The 20,665-nt window shown below is 44.2% G+C and overlaps 1 protein-coding gene and 1 long non-coding RNA gene across 13 annotated transcripts in view; one reads left to right on the top strand and one right to left on the bottom strand.

Annotated features, from left to right (window-relative positions):
- LOC127531851 (NACHT, LRR and PYD domains-containing protein 3-like) overlaps positions 1-20,665 on the top strand; it is a 113,789-nt gene that overhangs the window by 77,431 nt on the left and 15,693 nt on the right. The gene's annotated exons all lie outside the window — the stretch shown is intronic.
- On the bottom strand, positions 14,841-15,589 carry LOC127531855 (uncharacterized). The gene is made up of 2 exons (XR_007939092.1): positions 15,441-15,589; positions 14,841-15,166 (listed from the first exon to the last, which is right to left on the bottom strand). It is a non-coding gene; the product is annotated as an uncharacterized LOC127531855 (long non-coding RNA).

The raw sequence follows: 20,665 nt of genomic DNA, 5'->3' as shown, positions 1-20,665 counted from the left end.
AAAAATTGATTCCCAGAAGTTGTTCAGTTTTGGACATGTCCAAAACATGTGTATTAGAGTGGCTGGTTCTTGTTGGCATTGATCACATGGGGGGTCAAGGTCACTTATCTTGCTCAGTTTTACTTTAGACCAATGAAGGCGGTGCACAATTTTAAGTTGAACCCCAGAATGTCTGAGGCATATAGAGGATGAGAAGATTCTATGAATTATCTGTTGCCAGAGCTCATCTGAAAGTTGTTCTCCTATGTCCCTCTCCCATTTGATCTTTCGTGATTCCAGTGCTTTTGCTTTCTGTGTATCTAATAACTCAAAGATGGCACTTATAATGCGTTTTGCCTCTGGTTTGTATTGAAGAATTGAGTCCAAAAGGGATGAAGGATGATAAGAGGGGAAGGAGTCAGATTTGTGAGCAATGAAGCTCCTAATCTGCAAATATCTATCAAAATGAGACCTGGGTAGATTGAATTTATGTACCAGCTGCTCGAATAAACTAAAGACATTGTCACAATAAAGATCATACATCGAAGTAATTCCATGTTTTGTCCATGTACAAAAAGCCTTATCAGTATATGATGGGGTAAACATGCAATGTTTCTCGGGGGCCCATAAATGATAAGTCATGAAGTGCAAAATGACACCTAAACTGATGCCAGATTTTCAGTGAGTGTATGACCACAGGATTTGAAGTGAAGCTAGAAATGGGTTGTGACAGTGGAAGTCTAGCAAACAGCAATGACCCCAGTGATACCTGTCTCACAGATTCTCTTTCTGCAGCCACCCACAATATCGTGGTATCATTCTCTCTCCAAAACAATATTGCTCTAATATTAGCGGCCCAGTGGTAGAACAAAAAATTTGGAAGTGCCATACCGCCTGCTTTACGAGGTTGCTGAAGTATACACTGTTTAATTCGAGGGGGCTTTCTTTTCCAAATAAAGGAGGAAATCTGACTATTCAAATTTTTAAAAATGATTTAGTTAAAAGTATTGGGAGGCACTGAAATAGGAATCAAGTTGAGAGAATGGCAAAAGATAGGAGAAACTGGAGGTCTTTCGTTGACGGCCTATACCCTGGAAGGGGTTGATAGGCCTAAGTGAAGTGATTGTAAAAGGTATAGGAATTTGGGGAAGATGTTCATTTTAATAGTATTTATTCTTCCACCCAGCGAAAGTGGTAGCAAGTCCCATTTCTCAAAATCCTGTTTTATTTTAGAAAGTAGCAGTAGATCAATCAATCAATCAATCAGGCCTTTATTGTCATTGCCCACCTTCATATACAATGAAATTTCATTTGAGCTGCCCTGCCAATGGCAGCTCGGGCTGCAGCACCATTGGGAGCGCGCCTGTCTTGAGGAAAAAGGAAAAACAAAGACATTTGGAATCGGGGTAGGAATAGCTGAGGGTAAAATGAAAAAAAAGGTTCATTATACCAAATGAAACCTCCAAGTTGGGAAATTCAATTTGAGAAGGAATCTGAAAAAACAAACAGGCAAAAGCATGACATTAGACAAGGTGAGTTGGGATAAGGATGTGGGGTCATGGACGGGTGGCTCCTCACAGTAGTCGGTCTCCTATGCAGCTGCTGCGCCATAAGGTCGCATGCTGCGCATGGGATTCCTGCCCACTGTGCCTCGTGAGTGGGAAGCTTGTGGAGGCGACCTTGGTGGGGGTGACAGGCATGTGTGTATGAATGTGAGCTCAGTCCTCAGTTCATGAGTCCAAGTGTGTGTGTATGCGTGTAGCCAATCTCCTTCCGTCCCAGACCCCGGTGTCTCAGTTCGCAAGGTGGAGCGCGATAACACAGCAGGTTGCCATGGAGACGTCCTCGGATGGACCAGTCCAGAAATCAGCAGGTGTCCTTGGGAAACTGGGGAGGGTTTAGGAGAGCTATCCCTTGGCCATGAAAAACTTCCAGAGGAGTTTGTTATTGTTCCACGGGCGCCGGAATGTTATCAGTATCCTTCTTGTTTAGGCGGGGGAGAGGAGCAATTTCACCTTCCCCCTAGCTGCTCTCAACTTTTTAGACCTCAGCTGTGGTGATCCTCACCTTGATGGCATCCACTTTGCGACTCAAATCAACAGTCACACCAAGCAAATTGTCCATCTTACGTTTGAGTTTGTCATTCCAGTCACCAGCAACCTTGATCCGATCGTTTGCAAAGACCGGCAGAGTTTGGACGTCGTTTCTATCTGCGGTCATCCTAATTTTCCAGAACTTCAGGCCCACGATCAAGCCAATTATCAGCAGACCTGTCATCATAAATTTCAAATATATAAACATCTTTCACATCCTCCATGGATAGGGGTGCCAGGCACATGATCCCCTTCCACTTCCCCCAGGTGTTGACCACAAAACAAGAGGCGAAACTCCCATCCGGGCAGGTAGGCTCCCCTAGGCCTGTGCTCTTTGTGGCGACAATCTTGTCAATCGCGTTGAGAGACCAGCTAATCAATTCCATGATCGGTGTTTCGAAGGTCCAGTGCCAAGCGATTGCTCCAAGTCAGACGTGACGAGACAAAAGTGCAGCAAGCAGAAACATGAGGATGTGGGGAAAACAGAGATAGAGACGGAGAGAGGAAAAGTGCGACCGCCTCCTTCGAGAGCTAGGGCAGAAAGCCCTAGCTTTATAAAGCTTGGGCTTTATAAAGTTTGCTTTATAAAGTTCCTTTTGGTTACGTGTAATCCAGATTCCTAAGTATTTAAATTTATGGGGGCTGATTTTAAAAGGAGTCGGAAATGAAAGTTGGCCTGTAAATTCTCCACTTGGCATTAGTCCACTTTTTTGAAAATCACTCTATAACCCGATATTTTCCCAAATTCTTTCAGTAGCATTAGTAGTTTTGGAAGGCTGTTAGAGGGGTTTGATATAAAAAGCAACATGTCATTGGCATTAAGCAGTACTTTGTGTTCCAGACTCCCACAATGAATTCCTCTGATTTCAGTACACTCCCTCAAAGCAATGGCCAATGGTTCAGTTGCTAATGCAAAAAGGAGGGGTGACAAAGGGCAGCCCTGTCGTGTGCTACGCTGGAGCTAAAAAAAAAAACGGTGATAAATTATTGCTAGTGCGCACAGCTGCCAAAGGAGTAAAGTACTTTAATCCACGATATAAATTAAGGTCCGAATCCAAAGTTTTGGAGGGCGCAGAAGAGGAAGTCCCATTTCACACAATCAAACGCCTTTTCTGCATCAGTGAGATTATAATGTCTTGAGAATCATTCGAAGATCGGTTGTAAATTATATTAAGCAGACGTCTAATGTTAAAAAAGGAATGTCTATTTTTGATAAATCCTGTTTGGTCAGGTGAGATGATGGAAGGTAGGACGTTCTCCAGACGGCGAGCTAACACTTTTGCAAGGATCTTTGTATCTGCATTTAGCAGAGAAATTGGGCAATATGAGCTACAGTCATCATGACATCTTTCTTTTTTAAGAATTAAAGAGAGAGCAATGCTGGACTTAGGCTCCAGAGCTCGCTGAGGACATCGTTGGAGGCAAAGTTATTCTAACTTTGTTCAACATGCGAAGACCACACTCTGCCAGACGGAGAGGTCTGCAATTATCCCAAAGAGACGAGGAGAAGGGAGCACCTATGACATCCAGAGAGGCGAAGGAGGCGGCAGCATAGGGCTCCTCCCCTCCCTGGGGCTGAGAGAGCCGGCGATCCATCGCAGCCTGGAGAGTCGAGGACTTTTCACCACCACCATCCAACTGAGAAGACAGCTGAGACGCCCGCACTTGTGTTGCAGCTGCCACTAAAGATAACTGTCAGACCACGATTGGCTTACGGGACTTCTCCGCTCCCCCTGCTGAGGAAAAACACTCTTCGCCCACAAAGAAGACATTGTACCGAGTCTACAGGTCAACCGAGTAATTCTCCCAGATGCAGGTCAAGACCGGGTGAGACGGCAGCGGCCGCACTGTCTACCTTCTCTCCTAAATTTACAATTAGAGAAGATTGTTAGGTACGCTCAGTTTAGTTTAATTTAGTTTTAAGTAATCAAATAATCAATTGTTTAATCCTGAATTGATGCTGTGCCCCTGCTAATTTTGCTTAACCCTTTAAGCTTCAGTCAATTCCAGCCGTTTTCAGTACAAAAAAATCGCTAATATTCTATTTTTAAATTAAAAAAATTACGAAAAATACGGGGAATATTGGACGGGCATCACGAGGTGCATTTCCTTGAAAATGACCGATTCGGGGATTTTATACGACTTCAGGACATGTTTTGGACAAAATAGTTTACTGACTTGTTTCGTCTGGATGTAAAAGGTTGGATTATGGCCGTTTTTTGTGGAATCTTTTTTTTTGTGTGTAGTAATGAACCCGGAAATGTGAGTCGCGCTGTGTGCGTTGAAGCCGTGTATAGAGAACGGATGGATGAATATTCGTTTTTGTCAGACAAATGTGTTTTTCTCACCCGCTGTAGTAATCGCATCTGAAAGTGGTTTCTACTGGCAGATTCATGAGAATCTAAGCTTTCCATCGGCGTATAGTGTTTGTATAATCGCGTTTGCAGCCGTCGGACATTCTTGAAATACCTATGCAAATTAGTAGGTGTACCGCCGGCGGTACACCTACGACGCACTGAAGCGTAAAGGGTTAATAAAACGCTATTCTGCATTTAAAGAGAAGTCTTGAGATTATTATGAATCACCTATTCCGCATAGTAGTAAAAAGTTAAGTTGATTGTGTGCATTAAATCTAGCGGTTCCTAAAGGTTATTTCGTCCAATAAGAATGTTTAAACATTACCCCTGACGTTAGTGTTCCAAACCTCTAAAACAAACCTAGGAATATCACCAAGTGCAAGCAGTCATAAGAGGAAAGCTGCCGTTAACAAATGTGAATGATAAATCAATTCTACTGCAAAGAGGGCTGCTCAGTAAGACAGTATTTATCAAATAAGAGGGGAAAGACGTTTGGATGTAAGGCAGTCAGAACCTAGGCGAGTGTTCCTCGACACCAGCTTATTTATTCTGGGACTGATCTGCAGGTGACGTCTGACGTTACGGTGAGCGTATTGCGTCATTTCCTGTTTCAGCACTGTGTCGTGTTGTTAGCATGGCTTCTGCTTCTGCCTCTTCCTCTCCCTCTCTCTCCCTCTCCTGATCAGTGTGCCACATGTTTAGTTATTCCTCTGCCTCCTTTAGTGATAACGATATGTGTAATAAGTGCAGCCTTTTTGTAGTTCTGGAGGCGAGGCTCTCCGAATTGGAATCGCGGCTCCGCACCATGGAAAATAACCCGCTAGCAGCTAGCCAGGCCCCCTTAGCCGGTGCGGGCCGCAATAGCTTAGCTAGTGTAGCATCTGTTAGCCGTCCCTTAGCAGCGCCCGAACAGCCGGGTGGATGGGTGACAGTTCGTAGGAAAAACAGTCCTAAACTCAAGCCTGCTGTCCCGGCTCACCACAAACCGCTTCATGTTTCTAATCGTTTTTCCCCGCTCAGCGACACACCCGCTGAGAAACCAACTCTGATCATTGGCAGCTCCACAGTCAGAAACGTGAAGCTAGCGACACCAGCGACCATAGTTAAATGCCTCCCAGGGGCCAGAGCGGGCGACATAGAAGGAAATTTGAAACTGCTCGCTAAAGATAATCGTAAATATAGTAAGATTGTTATTCACGTCGGCGGTAACGACACCCGGTTACGCCAATCGGAGGTCACCAAAATTAGCGTGGCATCGGTGTGTACTTTCGCCAAAACCATGTCGGACTCTGTAGTTTTCTCTGGACCCTTGCCTGATCTGACCAGCGATGACATGTTTAGCCGCATGTCGTCGTTTCGCCGCTGGTTGTCTATGTGGTGTCCATCAAACGACGTGGGCTTTATTGATAATTGGAGCTCTTTTTGGGGAAAACCTGGTCTGATTAGGAGAGACGGCATCCATCCCACTTTGGCTGGTGCAGCTCTCATTTCTAGGAATATGGCTGATTTTATTAGTACTCCTAAAGCATGACAACCCAGAGTTAAGACCAGGATGCAGAGTTGTAGTCTTACACACCTCTCTGCAGTTTCCTCACAGCTGTCACCCTCCAGTAATTCAGTTAGCTTTATTGAGACTGTGTCTGTCCCCCGATCACCAAAATTCAATAAATTACACATATCAAAAATATACAAAAGAAATAGTAACCACAAAAATTTAATAAAAATTAATACCACTATTTCAACAGAGCACAGAGACAGGAAAATTAAATGTGGTCTGTTAAATATTAGATCTCTCTCGTCTAAATCTCTGCTAGTAAATGAGTTGATAACTGATCACCAGATTGATTTGTTCTGTTTGACTGAAACCTGGTTGCAGCAGGAAGAATTTGTTAGCCTAAACGAATCAACTCCCCCTAGTCATATTAACTGTCATATTCCTCGAATCACAGGCCGAGGAGGAGGAGTAGCAGCAATCTACCATTCTAGTTTAAAATTGAACCAGAGGCCTAAACCTGATTACAGCTCATTTGAAAATCTCACTCTTAGTCTCTCTCATCCAAATTTGAAAGCTCAGAAACCAGTTTTATTTGTTGTTATATATCGTCCTCCTGCTCCTTATTCTGAGTTTTTATCTCAATTCTCAGACTTTTTATCTGAATTAGTGCTCAGTTCAGACAAAGTTATTATTGTGGGTGACTTTAACATTCGTGTTGACATAGACAGCGACAGCCTTACAACAGCTTTTAATTCATTATTAGACTCAATTGGGTTTTCTCAACATGTAAATAAACCAACTCATAGTTTTAATCACACTCTTGACCTTGTCCTGACTTATGGCATAGAAATTGAAGAGTTAACAGTATTTCCCCAGAACCCTCTTCTTTCTGACCATTTTATGATAACATTTCAATTTAAAGTAAAGGATTGTTTAGCAGCTGAGAACAAATATCATTACAGTAGGTGTTTGTCTGACAATTCAGTATCTAAATTTAAGGAAATAATACCCTCACTGTTTACTTCAGCAACATTTACGGATAAATCAGAAGGCAATTATTATTATTTTACCCCCACAGAAGTGGATTATTATGTTAATAATGATTCAGCCTCACTGCGTACAACTCTTGATAGTGTTGCACCTGTAAAAAAGAAAGTTATATCTCAGAGAAGACTTGCTCCTTGGTATAATTCCCAGCTGCGGACTTTAAAGCAGGCATCCCGAAAGCTGGAAAGAAAGTGGTATTCCACTAATTCAGAGGAAGTGTATGTGGCTTGGAAAAATAGTCTAGTAATCTATAAAAAAGCTCTTCGTAATGCCAGGACAACTTATTATTCATCTTTAATAGATGAGAACAAGAACAACCCTCGGTTTCTCTTTAGCACTGTAGCCAGGCTGACAAAGAGTCAGAGCTCTGTTGAACCTTGTATTCCTTTAGCTTTAACCAGTAACGACTTCATGAGCTTCTTTACACATAAAACAGTTATGATTAGAGATAAAATTAATCTGGCCCTTCCTACAAATGTCACAGATGCTTTTGAATTGGCTGTTAGACTTGATGAATCTTTAGAATTCTTCACTCCTATATGTCTCTCTGAACTAATTTCAACAGTTTCTACATCCAAACCATCAACATGTCTTTTAGATCCTATCCCAACTCGACTCTTCAAGGAGATTTTACCTTTAATTAATTCTTCAATGTTAGATCTGATTAATCTCTCTCTAGTAACAGGCTATGTACCACAGGCTTTTAAGGTTGCTGTCATCAAACCTTTGCTTAAAAACCCCACTTTAGATCCAGATGTGTTAGCTAACTATAGACCGATATCCAACCTACCGTTTCTCTCTAAAATTCTGGAAAGAACAGTTGCAAATCAATTATGTGAACACTTACAAAGGAATAATTTGTTTGAAATGTTTCAGTCAGGCTTCAGAGTGCATCATAGCACAGAAACAGCTCTAGTGAAAGTTACTAATGACCTTCTCATAGCATCAGATAATGGACTAGTCTCTATACTTGTTTTGTTAGATCTTAGTGCAGCGTTTGACACAATCGACCACAAAATTTTATTACAGCGTCTAGAACATTCAATTGGCATTAAAGGGACAGCACTGGACTGGTTTAAATCCTACTTATCAGATAGGTTCCAGTTTGTGCATGTCAACAATAACTCTTCTGAGCAGACTAAAGTTAATCATGGAGTTCCTCAGGGTTCTGTCTTAGGACCGATACTTTTCACATTATACATGCTTCCTTTAGGCAATATTATTAGGAAGCATTGTATTAACTTCCATTGTTATGCAGATGACACACAATTGTATTTATCTATGAAGCCAGATGAAACTGATCAGTTAGCTAGACTGCAAGATTGTCTTAAGGACATTAAAACCTGGATGACTTTTAACTTCCTACTGCTAAATTCAGACAAAACTGAAGTCATTGTATTTGGCCCCAAACATCTTAGAAACTCGCTTTCAAAGCAAATAGTTACTCTGGATGGCATCACATTGGCCTCCAGTACTACTGTGAGGAATCTTGGAGTTATTTTTGACCAGGACATGTCCTTTAACTCACACATAAAGCAAGTCTGTAGGACTTCCTTTTTTCACCTGCGTAATATTGTAAAAATCAGGAACATTCTGTCTCAGAGTGATGCAGAAAAATTAGTTCATGCTTTTGTTACTTCCAGGCTTGACTATTGCAATTCCTTATTATCGGGTTGTCCAAATAGTTCTCTCAAACATCTACAGTTGATCCAAAACGCTGCTGCGAGAGTACTGACAGGAGTTAGCAAAAGAGATCATATTTCCCCTATACTTGCTTCTCTTCACTGGCTTCCTGTTAAATCCAGAATAGAATTTAAAATCCTTCTTCTGACATATAAAGCTCTTAATAACCAATCTCCATCATATCTTAAAGATCTGATAGTACCTTATTATCCTAGTAGAACTCTTCGCTCTCAAGCTGCAGGCTTACTTGTTGTTCCTAGAATTTCTAAAAGTAGAATGGGAGGCAGAGCCTTCAGTTATCAGGCGCCTCTCCTGTGGAACCTGCTCCCAGTTTGGGTTCGGGAGGCAGACACCCTCTCTATTTTTAAGACCAGGCTTAAAACGTTCCTTTTTGACAAATCTTATAGTTACGGCTGACTGGGTGACCCACAGGGGTTTGGCTTGTGTCTTCATTTGCACAGCTGACTCCCTCTTGGACGTCCCTTCGTTCTGCCCTAGTCATGCTGCTATAGGCCTAGGCTGCTGGGGGACTTTTCTTGACGCACTGAGCCCTTCTCTATCTACCTTTACATTTAATATGTATACCGTTATTGCAGTACATTCACTCTGTTTCCCCCTGTGCTATTTCTCCGAGTGTCCCTGGTCCCAGAGCTGGATGCTTCAGATCTGCGGTCGATGTTCCACCAGCTGGTCCAGTCTCCATCATGTCCACTGTGGGATGCTGCTACTGACCTTCCTCCAGCCCTCTGCTTCCAACTCCCTTTTTCCACCAGTCAACTCTGCATTGCCTTCACTATACTGTTATGCTAACTTACATACTGTTTGAATTTTACTGCTAGCTATATATGGAGTATGTTTAATGTCAGAGCCGTACATCATAAGAATAAATTATGAGTCAGTTTTCAATGTTAGCTTATACTTTGTCTGTGTCACATATCCTGTCATGCATGTATCCAAATGTGTGTTGTGTTTTCCTTGCTTTCCCACCCCTCCCTCTTCTCCCATCCCTCCCCCTTGCCCTCTTCTGTCCTTCTCAACCCGCCCGGCCAGCAGGCAGATGGGTCCCCCCTATATAGAGCCGGGTTCTGCTCGAGGTTTCTTCCCTGTTAAAAGGGTGTTTTTCCTTGCCACTGTCGCCTTTGGGCTTGCTCTGGGGGTCAGGCATTTGGGTTCTGTAAAGCGTCTTGAGACGAGTTGACTGTAATTGACGCTATATAAATAAAATTGAATTGAATTGAATTGAATTTATTCTGCTGAATCCTGTTAGGTGAAATTCTAATAGGCAGATAGAATCTAATCTATTAAACGGAGAGCTGGACCAGAATTAACCTGAGGTAAGGGTTAAGGAAGGCTAGACTGGCGGACAAAGGCGATATCTGCCCAAAGTTGTTGTAGATGACTAAGGACCTTCTTCCGCTTCACTGGGTGATTAAGGAGTTTACTTTCCAACTTATGGATCCATTCTCTATACACCGCTTTATCCTCACTAGGGTCGCGGGGGGTGCTGAAGCCTATCTCAGCTGACTCGGGCGAAGGCAGGGGACACCCTGGACAGGTCACCAGTCTGTTGCAGGGCTACATATACAGCAATTTAGAGTCATCAATTAACCTCAGCATAATTTTGGATTGTGGTAGGAAGTCGGAGTGCCCAGAGAAAATCCACGCATGCACAGGGAGAACATGCAAACTCCATGCAGAAAGATCCCGGGCTCAGGCTGGGACTTGACCCAGGGATCTTCTTGCTGCAAGGCGAAAGTGCTAACCACTATGTTACTGTGCAGTCCCCTGGAGTTATTAAGATATGAAATGTGAAATATGGAGAATATGAAATAATAAAAAACCAGAAAACAGCAAACCAAATGAAAAATACATCAGTAAGGACTGAAAAAACGTGGCATAATCCCAACCCCTTAACATTATCACCTAATGGAACCTGGTGATCAGAACAAGTCTCACAAACATATCCACATATCAAGTGCTTGTATGGTTTACTCTGAGCCCGTATATAAACTGCGCTCCCACTGAACCTATGCTTCTCATGCAAGTCAGCAGCTGAGGGGCAGCAACACTCCACAACAAGATAAAGATATAGAGCACAACTTAGGACGACATACCTCCAGAAAAATCACTTGTGCAAAGAAGAGTATAATAACAGTAAATAAAATCAGTCTCCATTAGAGAGAGAGAAAAACAATGAAGTGAGTCTTCCTACTGTGCATAAAGTTTCTGGCATGTGTTTTTTTCCCCTTTCCTCCAGAGTTCAAATCAGAGGTACTTAAACAGCTAGGAAGGTGACCAATGGCAGGAAACAGTTATTTTTCTGAAGCTGTAATGTCAATATCCGATTATGAATAGATGTATGGTCTGTCAGGAATCCTTTTGGAGCATGCAGTTCTTTTCAGTCACATCTCGTCCTACGTTGGTTTGATGATGCTGTTTTTAACATAAAACATGGCTTTGCTGGGATCTAGGAACTCCTTTTCTTGCCCGTTGTAGGTAATGCTGAGCCATGCAGGATACAGAATGCCAAAGCGGACACCTTGTTGGTTGTGCAGGAGCTTCCGTACTTCTGTCAATCTGGCTCGAGCCTGAGCCATGGTCGAGGTGTAGTCCGGAAAAATGGCAACAGGTTTGCTGTTAAAACGGAGAGAGGGCTGGTTTTGGGCACAATGCAGAATCTCGACACAGTCCTGATACTAGTGGAGTTTTGCAATGATGGCTCACGGTTTTCCATCTTGTCTTTTTGATGCGAGGCTCCTGTGTGAGCGGTCAATAATAATGTGCTCATCCAGCCTTAGCATATCTTTCAGTTGCTTAGATACGGATGCCGTGGAGCTTGAGCCTGGCTCCTCTGGGACCCCCAGAATTCATATGTTGCATCGCCACATCCGTCCTTCCATGTCTTCACATTTGCCCCTCAACTCAGTTAGCTCTTTCTGCAGGCTTGTCACCGTAGTTTCTAGCGTGGTGACTTCATCTGACCATTCCAAAGCCCGCTCTCCATGTCCTTCATATTGGCTTTCATTTGGTCAATCTCACCGCGGGTCGCTGCTGTACTGTTAGTAATCGCACTTCTCACTGCCTGTAGTTCGGTTTTAAGGAAATCCTCAGAAAGTGCGCTTCTCAGTTGCTGTTTAATCACAGTGGTGATGTCAGATTTCAGAGACAGAAGGATCTGGGCTTTTAAGTCCTCCATGTCCATACCTGTGGGCTCCGTAGCTCGGGTGTGGCTAGGCTGTTGGAGGAATCCTGGCTCGAGGAGGTGGTGGCCTTACGGTAGCGGACCCGCTAGACTTGTATTTTCTCAAGCTGGAAGCCATTATCTCAATCAGAAGAAGACGTGGGATGTGTCACCAGGTCCCCAATCTACGTTCTTTGGTTCAAAACACCAGAACAAAAGTTGGTGAAAAATGTTATTGAAATATTTAAGGTCAGGTCCAGCGGGAGCCCAGCGAAACACGTCTTACGCCAATGCAGCTCAGTAGCGCCCCCCGTAATTATTTGTTTTTGTCAGATTTTATTTTCCTGACGTGTTCTATTGTTGCTGTCATGCAACGGGAGTGTGAACCCAAGCAGCAGGCAACAGGCAGAGGGTTGAATAAGGAAAAGGGTTTAATGAGATTAAAGTGAAAACAATACTCAAAAGGAGGACTTCAGGAAACTTAACTAAATTAACTAACTAAGGGTGGACCATACGGCCTGGGTAAAAACTATAAATAAAATGAAACTAATTTAACAAAGACGAGCCAGATGACCAAGGTGAAAACTAACAGAAGATAAACTAACAGAAAGGGTGGCTTACGGAGTCCAGTGTCTGAGTCCAGTGAGGGAATGTGATGATGGCAGGGAAAAACAGCCAGAAGTCCAAACAGGGGAAACAGAGTCCGAGAAGCGGCGTGCAGGCGAAGGTGAATGGATTGCGGAATATGAAGGAGTGCGTCATGGGCAGGGTAGATGATCCAATGAACCAGCAGAGAACTGAGCTGGGAGTCGGGCTTAAATGCTGCACTGATTGTCATTTCTGCCACCTGTGCTCTCCACACAGCTGCTCGTCATTACCCTGATGAGCCAGCTCCTTGGAAACAGAGGGGTGTGACAGTTGCTTTCTTTTAATCTGCTTTTATTTCTTATTTTACTGTTTGTTTTTAACTGGAAAGCACTTTGGTCACCTTAAGTGTTGTGAAGTGCTCTATAAATAAATTTTGATTGATTGATTGTGTCAGGAATGGTGGAGGAGGAACCCAGGCGCAGAAACCAACAGGCAGGTAACAGGAGTAAGTGGTGAAAATTTGGGTTTATTTAACCAAAATCCAGAGCTCAAAATAGCAGAACAACAACACAAGGGAAACGTACTCACTACAGTCAATAATCCTCTCCAAAAGGGAGGAAATAGCTTGGCAAGTCCAAAAAACACCGAGTCTTAAAGGGAACGAGTCCACAAGAGAAAAACTAACAAAGTCCAAAAACTGCAGGATCCAGGGGGGAAACAAATCTTCCAAAATCCAAAGTTGGGGGGAAACCAGAATGCGAGAGAGGAAACCGTGTATGCAACGGTCTGAACTGTGATGCTCCCACACACAAAGAGGGGAGCAGAGGATATTTAAACAGAAAGGGAAGGCAGGTGAATAGTGTTTGCTGATTGCTCCACAGCTGAGTCTCATCACACAATTAGCTGTCCTGCAGCAGGCGATCAGCTGGGAGTGAGAGAGGGAGACAGGGAAAAAACCAGGCAGGAGCTGCAACAGCATCCAGCCAGAGGCAGGAAACAAAAACCAGTCAGGAGCCGGACGACTTCCTGACAGATTGGTTTATTAAAATCTCTTGGTAATGCCAGGACAATTTATTATTCATCTTTAATAGAGGAGAACTACAACCCCAGGTTTCTCTTCAGCTCTGTAGCCAGGCTGACAAAGACTCAGAGTTCTGTTGAACTTTGTATTCCTTTAGCTCTGAGCAGTAATGACTTCATGAGCTTCTTTACAGATAAAATAGTTATCAGAGAAAAAAATAATCTGGCCCTTCCTACTGCTGTCCCAGATGTATCATGGAGTACAGATGCTTTAATTGACTGTAAGAGGGCACCTCAGACTGCACCGGTGAACATCCAGGGTATGGACATTGAGATAGTGGACTCATACAAATACCTGGGTGTTCACCTCAACAACAAACTGGAGTGGTCACACAACACCGAGGTCCTGTACAACACGGGCCAATGTCATCTCCACCTGCTGAGGAGACTGAGGTCCTTTGGAGTGTGCAGGACTCTGCTCCGGACATTCTATGACTCCATGGTAGCATCTGCTGTTTTCTATGCAGTGGTCTGCTGGGGAGCAGGGAGCACTGAAAGGGACAGAAAGAGACTGAACAGGCTGGTCAGGAGGGCCAGTTCTGTGCTGGATTGTTCCCTGGACTCCATAGAGGAGGTGGGTGAGAGGAGAATGTTGGCAAAGCTCACATCCATCAGGTACAACCCCTCTCACCCACTGCATGACACTGAAGTCTCAAAGTAGCTATTTTAGCAGTAGACCGAGACCCAACCTACAAGATGGAACGTTATCGCAAGTCATTCATTCCATCTACTATAAGACTTTATAACGTCAGCATCACTGGCTGATGTTAACACAAAACTGGACTCTGTCACATCATCCTTTACTACATAATCTGCACTGTTCGTGCTATTGAGTCTTCTTGTACTTACATCATTCCATAAGCCACTTTTCTCATCCTACACTCCTGAACATTATGATTATGTTGTTTATTGTTGCAATTGTTTGCTCTACTGTATGATGTATGCTTGCTGTAACATGGGAAATTTCCCCAGATACAGGGAGTAATAAAGGATTATCTTATCTTAAGACCTGATGGATATTTAGAATCTTTCACTCCCATACATCTCTCTGAACTAATTTCAACAGTTTCTACATCCAAACCATCAACATGTCTTTTAGATCCTATCCCAACTAGACTGTTCGAGGCTTTACCTTTAATTAATTCCTCAAAGTAAGATCTGATTAATCTCTCTCTAGTAACGGGCTATGTACCACAGGCTTTTAAGGTTGCTGGAATCTAGGCATGTAACGATATGAAAATTTGACATCACGATAATTGTGATCAAAATTATCATGTTATTGATATTATCATGGTATTGTGAAATATGTTCAAAAAGTACTCATAGGCACACTTAAATCAATGAACAACGTTTTTATTTTAGAAAAACAACAAAATATGAACTTAAACCTTAAATAACATTAATAAGCTTAAAAATTAAAAGAGGGGACCTTAAAAGAGCCAGGAGGTAGTCCGTTTGCTTGAAAGCAACATTAGGAATAACGAAGTACAACAAAAAAGTAAATAAAATATGAGATAGCTGCTGTGAGGTCTTTGGCACGTTTCGATGTCAGTGCATAAGCAGCCTTCCTTTCAAACGCCTGGGTTATTGTTTGTGCCACTGTGACCGAAGAAGTAGAAGCTGTTCAAGGATTTGTTCTGGTTCTGTCCACTACACGTCCTCTCTGTAAATAAGAGGAAAGCAAATTTATAATGGTTATTATTAAATCATTATCACACACGCGCACGCACCCCCCCCCCCCCCCCAACCACCCACACAACATGTAACGCTGTCTTCTGAACATTAACCGGCCGTTGATTATATGTCGGACTTGCTGTCGGCAACAACGGTGCATTTAGCTTTAGCCACGGAGCTAGGATTGTGCCGGAGCAGAAACAAGCGAACACAGTTGTCACGGTTCACTAAGCCCCACATGCATTCATTTCAAGTTAACTTACCTTTAACTCGTTGCAGTTGGTGGTCCCGTAGATGAGCCAGCATGTTGGACGTGTTTCCACCCTTTGCCGATATTTTCTTGTGGCATTTTCGGCAGACTGGGCTGCTTTCTTCCACCAGTCTCCCTTGCGCGTCATAAAATCCAAAGTACGCCCAGACTTTGGACTTGGTACGTTTGGACGGTGGAAAAATCTCTCCACTGTCGGTATTGCTGCCCTCCGCCATATTTACGAGTTGTTTACTGTGCAGTGCGCATGCGCATGTATCCGATCGGCTGCCTGCCGCTGCACTTCTCACAACAGTAGTAGGCCTATTCCTGAGATTTTCCGGGTTGTGGCAATCAAACACGGTTTAATGGTAATTAAAATTTGAAACGGTAGTACTAACCGTCAGACATTTTACTGCGGTTTATCATTTTAACCAGTAATCGTTACATCCCTACTGGAATCAAACCTTTATTTAAAAAGCCCACTCTTGATCCAGATGTTTTAGCTAACTATAGACCGATATCCAACCTCCATTTCTCTAAAATTGTGCTCTGGGGGTTCATATGGGTTCTGGAAAGTGTCTTGAGACAATTTGACTGTAATTGGTGCTATATAAATATAAGTGAATTGAATTAACTAGCCAACCTCTGAGCTACAATACTGAAGAAAATCTTTCCCTCAACATTTAGGAGAAATCATCCAAAACTATCTCAGGTCTGATGACTCCTTCTCCTTAGAGATGAACACACCTCCTGTCCTACACCGTGCTCTTGGGATACTTTGTTTCAAAGCTACATAAACTTCCTCTAAACTAGTGGAATACCACTTCCTTTCCAGCTTTAAAGTCTGCAGCTGGGAATTATACCAAGGAGCAGCTCCTCTCTGAGATAGAACTTTCCTTTTTACAGGTGCAACACTATCAAGTGTTGTACGTAATGAGGCTGAAGCATTATTAACAAAAATAAACCACTTCTGTGGGGGTAAAATGATATTTGTCTTCCATTTTATCAGTACATGGTGCTGAATTAAACAGAGGGTATAAATTCCTTAAATTTAGTTACCAAATTGTCAGACAGGCATCTACTGTAATGATATTTATTTTTAACTCCTACACAATCCATTGTTTTAAATTGAAATGTTATCATAAAATGGTCAGAAAGAAGAGGGTACTGGGGAAATACTGTTAACTGTTGAGTCTCTATGCCATAAGGGAGAACAAGGTCAAGAGTTGGTCTATTTACATGTTGAGTAATATCGAATTAAAAGCTGTTGTAAGGCTGTCACTGTCAGCATCAACATGAATGTTAAAGTCACCCACAATAATGACTTTATCTGAGCTGAGCACTAAATCAGATAAAAAGTGTGAGGATTGAGATGAAAACTCAGAGTAAGGAGCAGGAGGACAATACACAACTAATAAAACTGGTTTCTGAGCTTTCAAATCTGGATGATAGAGACTGTAACAATGGTTGGTGGTGGGAGAACCCAAGTGCAGAGAACAGACAGGTCACAGGTGTGATGGGAAAAAGGGATTCATTCGCCAAACTCAAAACTATCACAAACCAAAAACTGAACTAAGGAGGCAGCGTGAGACACCAGACAGTCGAACACAAAAAAGCTGAGGGGAAGTACTCACACTCAGGCAATAAATACTGAGGGGGAAAACAAGCATGAAGTCCATCCAAAGTACTGAGTCCATGGGGGAATTCCACAAAAGGGGGAAAACAGGAAGGTCCAGAAGCTGACGTAGTCTAGAGGAAGCAGGTTTGTCAGGAACAGCATGTGGTTCAGACCAACAATGCTCCAGCAACAACTGAGGGGAGCAGAGGGCTTTTATGGCAGAGGGGAGCAGGTGAGTGGAGTCTGGCTGATTAACTGCAGCTGAAGCCCATAAGCAATCAGTTGGCAGCCAGAGGGCGAGTGACTGGGAGAGAGAGAGAGACAGGAGGGAACAGAGGAGAAAAAGGGCAGGAGCTGGAGTAGAGCCATGACAGTAACCCCCCCCCCCCCCCCCCCCCACCTCCTGGCGCATGAACAAAAACAAAAACCAAAGAGAGGTCGGGTGGGCGGAGGGGGCCCGGACGGAGGGACAGAAACCAAAAATACACCAGTTGGGCGGGTGGAGGGGGCTAGGCCGGAGGGCCAAAAACAAAGAGTCCAGATCAGTCCGGTGCGGCTCCAACGTGCACCAAGGCGAACAAGTCCAAAAACTAAAAACCAAGCCAAAGACTGATCCAAAACAAAATAAAGCACCCGCAAGGGGGCAAAACCCTGGGGAGCCGTCGATAACGGCGGCGAAACCACTCTGGGAGCCGGCGGCAAAACTACTCTGGGAGCCGGCGGTGGCGGCGTAGACGCTCTATGGCCGTCGGAGACGGCGGCGTAGATGCTCTAAGGCCGTCGGAGACAGCGGCGTAGACGCTCTGGGGCCGTCGGAGACGGCGGTGGCGTAGACGCTCTGAGGGCGTCGGAGGCGGCGGCGGCGAAGACCCCCTGAAGGCCGTCGGCGAACGCGACGGTGGCGAAGGCGGCGAAGACCCTCTGAAGGCCGTTGGCGAAGGCGGCGAAGGCGGCGAAGGCGGCGAAGACCCTCTGCACGCCATCGGCGGAGGCGGCGGCCGAACCACTCTGGACGCCGTCGGCGGAGGCGGCGGAGGACGAGACGAAGACCCTCTGGCGGCCGGCGGCGGAGGACGAGACGAGGCCCCTCTGGCGGTCGGTGGCGGAGGACGAGACAAGGACCCTCTGGCGGCCGGCAGCGGAGGATGAGGACCCTCTGGCGGCCGGCAGCCGGCGGCGGCGGCGGAGGACAAGACGAGGACCCTCTGGCGGCCAGGCTGGTGGCCGGCAGTGATGGGGCCCCTCTATTGACTCAGGATCCGAGGAAGCCGCTGGAGGATCGTCACTGTCGACCTGCTCGGGGACTGCACCTGAGACGGCGAAGACACTCTGAAGGCTGTCAGCGAAGACATTTTGAAGGCCGGTGGCGGTGGCACTCTGAAGGCCGGTGGCGGCAGTGGCGGCGGTGGCGGCGGTGGCGGCGGTGGCGGCGGTGGCGGCGGCGGCGGAGGCACTCTGAAGGCCACTTCTCCCCCCCACTTCTTTGAATCATTTCTCTTAGTATAAACTTATAATGATCATTTTAATCATCAATTTCATCAAATCAACAGTCTAAGGTATATGTTTCAGCAAGCATAATCATATGGTTAATGTATAATGTTTCTTCATTAGATCTTTTATTCATCTGCTTAAAACCTTTGTTACCTTAAGGCCTGAGTGCTTACTAAGACCTCAACATCTGCATCCCACTTGACAGAGGAATATGGTGTTTAGTGTGACTAGGAGGAGTAGATTCATTTAGACTAACACATTATTCCTGCTGCAGCCAGGTTTCAGTCAAACAGAACAAATCAATCTGGCGATCAGTTATCAAATCATTTACTAACAGAGATTTAGACTAGAGACATCTAATATCAGATCACATTTAATTGTCCTGTCTCTTCACTCTGTTGAAATAGTGGTATTAATTCTCATTAGAGTTCTAAAGTTACTTTCTTTTGTTTATTTTTAATTTGTTTAAATTATTGAATTTTGGTGGTCGGGGGACAGACACAGTCTCAATAAAGTTAACTGAATTACTGGAGGGTAACAGCTGTGAGGAAACTGCAGAGAGGTGTGGAGGACTACAACTCTGGGTCCTGGTCTGAAGTGTGGGTCCTGGTCTGGACTCTGGGTCCTGGTCTGAGCTCTGGGTTCTGGTCTGAACTCTGGGTTGTCATGTTTTAGGAATTCTAATAAAACCAGCCATATTCCTGTTCCAGCCAAAGTGGGATGGATCCGTCTCTCTAATCAGACCAGGTTTTCCCCAAAAAGAGCTCCAATTGTCTATAAAGCCAATGTCGTTTGATGGACACCATGTTAGGGCTGGACCCGAATATCCTGAATATCCGAATATTCGTTCGCTACGGCGAAGGAGGTGAAACATGCAGTCTGGAGAAGGACAGCTTTCACATCTGAGACAGCTGGAGCAGTTTGGCTCACCAGATGTCGACATGTGCAGAAGTCTCACTGAGAGTTACAGAAATCACCTGACTGCAGTGACTGGTTTAAAAGGTTCTACAACAAAATTTTAAGTTAAGGGTACCATCATTTTTGTCCAGGCCTGTTTCATATTCATGCAAAGTAATCTTCAACAGAAGAGTACTGTCTGTCTGTATACACACACATTTATTCCCTTGACCAGATTTTTCTTTGTATAAAGTTGACTTTAGCACATCATCCAGTAATGTATTGCACTTAGTAATTTTTTGATATTTTGCCTAAATAGTATGTGTTTGCTTATGTAATCTGCTCATCATTTCTGGCTTGTTCACTGAAATGTTGAAATCATCAAAGTTGTTGTAGATTGTATTTTTCTTTGTCTTTGTCTTAGTAAGGAGAGGTTAGTGGAGAAATTAGTTGGAGATGGGGAGAAGGATAGAGGCCTTAAGTCAGGAAGGAGGCAGGAGCCTATGATTGGGAAATGCAGGTAGATTTAGGAGGGAAACTTGTTGTTCACCAAGAAATAGTGTGAACTACTCTGAGGACACATATTGTTTTGTGATTTATGAAGGAAAAGAGTGTATTTCATTGAGTTAACATTCAGTGGAGGCAGCTTATGACAGGAAGAAGGCTGGATATGCAGACTTAAAGACAGAAAGTGAGCAGAGGGGATGGAGAACCAGAGTTCACCCAGTTGAAGTGGGGTGTAGGGGCGTTGTTGTAGCTGTTTTACTTTTGAGGGAGCTGGGAGTACAGGGGCAGAATCTGAGGAAGACAGTGAGGGACATGGCAGATGAGGATGCTAGATCTAGTCAGTGGAGATGGATTAGGAGAAATAATAATAGTTGGGGGGTGAATTAGAGGTGATGAGGGAGTAGAGGGAGGCAGAGGACACGCCCTCTCCTTCACTCTGCTTTCCCCGCCTTCTTTTCCCTCCTCTAATGGACAGAGATCCAGGAAGAGGAAGGCTGAATCCCAAACCGCCCCCTACACACTACCCCTCCGTTTGCGCGTTCCCGTGGAGGGTCCTCCATATTAAGGGCCGTCCCAAACCGCGTAGTGCGGAGGGAGAGTGGACTGTTCAGCCCTTAAATAGCGAGTCTGCATCGATGCTCACTCTGGACAACTTTTTCAGGAAGTGCAACGTTGAAATGGAGGAGGAAACAAACATATTGATGTAAGTTCCACATGTGTCCATT

Source organism: Acanthochromis polyacanthus, chromosome 22, assembly GCF_021347895.1.
Source record: "Acanthochromis polyacanthus isolate Apoly-LR-REF ecotype Palm Island chromosome 22, KAUST_Apoly_ChrSc, whole genome shotgun sequence".
Lineage (NCBI taxonomy): Eukaryota > Metazoa > Chordata > Actinopteri > Pomacentridae > Acanthochromis > Acanthochromis polyacanthus.
Note: the sequence above shows the minus strand (reverse complement) of the source record. Positions and strands in the feature narration are given on the sequence as shown.